Source organism: Orycteropus afer, unplaced genomic scaffold (genome assembly GCF_000298275.1).
Source record: "Orycteropus afer afer isolate SDZICR_OR568_19922 unplaced genomic scaffold, OryAfe1.0 scaffold00002, whole genome shotgun sequence".
Taxonomy (NCBI): domain Eukaryota; kingdom Metazoa; phylum Chordata; class Mammalia; order Tubulidentata; family Orycteropodidae; genus Orycteropus; species Orycteropus afer.
This window is the reverse complement of record NW_006921589.1, coordinates 37,524,850-37,530,075: the sequence shown is the minus strand read 5'-3', so window position 1 is coordinate 37,530,075 and position 5,226 is coordinate 37,524,850.

Sequence of the window (5,226 nt, the reverse complement as noted above, 5' to 3'; positions counted from 1 at the left end):
AGCCCCAAGGTTGACAAGTAAAAAGGCACAGTCCCGATGTTACCAAACCACATGGCAGGCCATTAACTTAAGTCCAATGTAAGTCCCAGGGTCGGCAGAGCATAGCAGGCTGCCGAGCAATGACACGGCTGCACGCAGGGTCCAAGTGTGCCATAGGCTAGAGACCATTCCCAAGACTTCTCCTTATATATAGGAAGCAGACCACATACACAAAGGCAGCTACTCAGCTGCTTGTGGAAGATCCCACGATGGAGTTGATTGCCAGTCTCATCATGGGGAATAACTATCACCAGCTGCCCAGCCACTCAACCAGGCCCAGCCAAGTTGACACAAAAATATAACCACCACAGCCAGTCAAGAGGTTATTGTAATAGTGTAGTTGAGAGCTAACGATGGACTGACTGAATGAAAATATTATGTAGTGCATCAGTAAGTCCTTAGATAATTTAACATATCTCGACAGTTTAATTCATGATTGAGTCTCTACTGAGGCATTTTTTCTCTCAAAAATTCAACGAAATCAAATTTTATTTGACCCCTAACAGTATTTCAACAATACATTTCTGTATATCAATATGATATATTTTCCTGGTATTTTCACTCTTCTATGTGATTTCATTGTATTAACACAAGTAACATATTGGTTATTTTCAAATTTGTTCCATTAATAGTTTATAAAGATTACTCCATCTCCCCATTTGAATTATTTCGTAAGTACTTAGATTCTACTTCACAAATGGTTGAAGGAAACAGTTTATATATTCAAGGAAATCAGCTAGAAAGTAACAATAATTGTTATAATAATTGCAGAGAAAGTGCATTCTAATGACTAAAATAAAATGTATTTATATCATTTATATAAATATGTCGTTGTACCTAAAGCTGTTTAAGATATTTATATTTTTTTCCTTTCAAAGTTTATTTGGGACAGTAAGCTTTTGTTGGTTAAGTTACCACATATATTTGTCCCATTTTATGAGCTTCCTTTAGTGCCTGTACATGTTTATACAAAAATTGTATTAAAAAAATTTCACCTCTCCACCTTGTCCTTAAGAATAATTTATATTTCTTCAATAGTATTATTTCTCCTTTTGAAACAAATGTTCTGTTTTCTATTTTTTTTTAAGCTTTTTTAAAAAAATCCTTGTTGAACTTTTATCCTTCTGGAAATTGTAATAAAAATGATACTATATTAACATAGTCAGTTGTCTTCCATCCTGATATCCAATTGTTACAGCCACATTTGTTTTAATAACCTTTTACCAATTACGTTTCTCCCGACTTGGATATATTGAATATTTAGAGTAGTAGCTATAAATTTTTGGATAAATGTTTTCAATCATTGGCGATTTTCTGTCGAATTATCCTTGTTTGTTACCAATGGTAGATTTTAGGGTAGTTTTCAGCCCTGTTTAGCCATAAACAGTTCTGATTGTAAATCGGGTCAATGCTGCTGCCAAGTCATGCTGCTGTGTGGCTGGAGATATATTTCCAGTTCTTGTCTATGCTCTAGTATGGACTCACACAGACCTTGAATGAATGAATGACCTTATGAAAATATTCTCTATAACTGGTAGCATTAAAAAACAAAACAAATCTCACTGCCGTGAAGTCGGATCCGATTCAAAACGACCCTTTCTGGGGTTTCCAAGGCAGTATCACTACAGAAGTAGATTGCCCAATCTTTCTTCTGAGGAGTAGCTGGTGGGTTTGAACTGCCAGACTTTGGGTTAGCAGTCAAATGCCTTAGGCACTACACCACCAGAGCTCCTAACTGGTAGCATAGTATTCTGATAATTACCAGGCAAATTTGGATCAATTGAGTTCACTACAATTATCTAGGACATAATTATTCATCATCCAATCCATTCCTTAAGGGGAATGATTTTACGTAATAGTAACTTTTAAATCTCATCTATTTCATGCAGTCCTGATCAAAGAAATAAATTCAGCAATTAACGATAAGTATTTACTGAGTGCCTACTATATAGGTATGGCCATAGAGGACACAAAGATGAAAAAGCAACACTTTAAGCTCTCCAGAACTGACAAGCTAGCAAATGGGATGGATACCGAATACCAGGAACTATATACTTTCCCTACATTAGTATCTTTAACTCTTTAGTATCATTATTGTCTCTTAAGGTGACTAAGGCTTAGAGGGGTTAAGTGAGTTGCCCACAGGTACACATTTATACCTCATTCCAAATCTTGTATTCCAAATCTCCTGTCCGAGTTTTATGAGATTCATAACAAGACATCATCAGCATAAAACTTGACCCTAAGGTCATTACCTAGAACTGTATGTATAATGCAAATTTAAGTCACAGGGGAAAAATTAAAATAATAAAAATTTACGATATACCAGTTGCTTATCTAAGGGCTTCAATATATGGATTTGTTTACTCCTTGCAAGGACTCTGAGGTAGGTACTGCTATCATCATGCCAGTTTTACATATGACAAACCAGAGGCACACAGAGGTAAAATAACTTGGTCAAGGTCACACAGCTAGTAAGTAGCAAAGCCAGTATTTGAGCTCAGCAGTCTGGCTCTAGCGACCCTGCCCTTAACAACTATGCATTACTGCCTCTAAGTTAAGGCCATCTAGAAGAAGAAAGCCAAAAAAACTGTGAAAAAATTGAAATGTGTACTTTTGGTCTATTTAAGTATCTAAAGTCACTTTGTAAAAGCTTACTACAAGGAGGGTACTTGCTTCTAAGAAAAAAAGGTAGAAGGATATTTATTAGCATTTACTATTTGCTAGGAACTGAAAAGCAAAAATGGGAAAAGAAATTAGCATGAACATATTGAACACATCTTGTAACGTAAATGAATCTCATTTTCTGAACCACAAATTATCAATAACTTCCTTTCCTTCGGATGCATGTTATTTCCATTGTTATCGTATTAGCTTCCCCGACCTAACGTATATGTAGTTTCTAACAACCTCAAAACTTTAATCTTTTAGAAAAGAATTTTATTGTGGTAAAATATATCTAACATAAAATTTATCATTTTAATAATTTAAAGTGTACAATGCAGTGTTATTAATTAATTCTTATTGTTGTACAACCAACACCACTGTTTCCACAAATTTTAATCATCTCAAACAGAAACTCTGTACCCATTAAGCAATCATTTCTTGGTTCTCTCTCCCCACAACCCCTCATAAGCTCTAATCTATTACCTGTGTCTATGAACTTGCTTCTTGTAACGAGATTTCATGTAAGTGGAATCATACAGTATTTGTCCTTTTGTCTGGCTTGTTTCACTAGGCACATTTTCCAGGTTCATTCATGTTGCAGCATGCAGCAGAACTTCCTTTTCATGCATGCTTTCCTTTTTATGGCTTTTATAGTCTACTACGTGGGTACACCAAATTTTGTTTGTCCATTTATCTGTTGATGGCCACTTGGGTTGTCTCCACCTTTTGGATATTGTTAATAATGCTGCAGTGAACATTGGTGTACAGGTATTTGAGTCCCTACTTTCAAGTTTTTTGCATATATCTAGCAGTGGAATAGTGGGTGTTTTGGTTCTCTAGTGCTGATATAACAGAAATATCACAAATGGTTGGCTTTGAAAAACAGGAATTTGTTTACTTACAGTTTAGGAGGCTAGAAGGCTAATTCAGAGTGCTGGCTCTCGGGGCTGGGTAAAGGCCTCCTGACCTGGGCTTCCGCTCTGCCTCTTGTTCCAGGACCACTGGAGCTGGAGGCATTTTCAAACTCATGTAGCTGCTGGCTGCTGAGGCTGACGAACCCAAGGTCCCCAAGTAAAATAGCATAATCCCAAGATTGGCAGGCAACGTGGCAGCCCACCAGTTCAAATCCAGGAATTTATGGTGAAGGGTCAGCCAAACGCAGGATCTAAATGTGCCAAAAATCTGAAGCCCTTCCTCAAAGCTTCCCCATATATACTGGATGTAGGACACACCCCAAAGACAACCAATTAACTCCTCACAGCAGATTCTACCATGGAGTTGATTACAGCACATCCAATCCTATCATGAGGAATAGTTGCATCCAGCTGCCAAGTTACTCAAAGTCATTGCCCAACCAAGTTGACACACAACCTTAACTACCACAGTGGGTCATATGGAAATTCTGTTTAACTCTCTGAGGAACCACCAAACTTTTCCACAGTGGGGGCACCATTTTAGATTGCTACCAGCAATGGAGGAAGATTCCAATTTCTCTACATCTTCACCAACACTTGTTATTTTTTGACTTTATCATAACTATCCAGTAAATATCAAAGGAGTCCTGGTGGCACATTTAAGTGCTTGTCTGCTAACAGAAGGGGCAGCAATTTGAAGCCACTAGCCATGGGAAAAAAGACTGGTGACCTACTCCCATAAAGATTACAGCCGAAGAAGCCCTATAAGACAGTTTGACTCTGTCCTATATGGTCGCTTTAATTGGAATCATCTTGAAAGCACAGAACAACAGTAGATGTGAAGTAATACTCATTGTGGTTTTGATTTGTATTTCCCCAATGACTAATGAAAGGCACTCTGGTGGTGTAGTGCCTAAGGCATTTGACTGCTAACCAGAAGGTTGGCAGTTTAAACCCACTAGCTGCTCTGCCGAAGGAAGATGGGCAATCTACGTCCATAAAGGTTTAGTACCTTGGAAACCTGAGGAGGGTTGCTATGAGTTGGAATCAAATCAACTAGATGGCAGTGAATGACTAATGAAGAAGCTTTGACAGGGTAGTGGTTAAAATGATCGACTGCGAATCAAAAGGTGGTTCCAACTCACCAGCCACTCCATGAGAGAAGATGTGGCTGTCTGCTTCCGTAAGGATTTGAAATGATTAATGATGTTGAACATCTGTTCATGTGCTTACTGGCCATTTCTACTATCTATTTCTATATCTTCTTTCAAGAAGTATCTGTCTATTGAGGTCCTTTGCCTGTTGGAATTGCTTGTCTTTTTGTTGTTGAGTTGTTTATATATTTGGGATATTAAACTTTTAATAGGCTTATTAGACAAAATATAAGCAGAGACTTTACAGGCAAAGACATATATATAGCTAATAAATATATGAAGAGATGCTCACCTTCACTTGTAATCAGGGAAATACAAATAAAAGATGTTGTTGTTGTTGTTAAGTGCCGTCCAGTCGTTTCTGACTCATAGTGACCCCATGCACAGCAGAACGAAACACTGCCCGATCCCGCGCCAGCCCCACAATCCCTGCTATACTTGAGCCCATCATC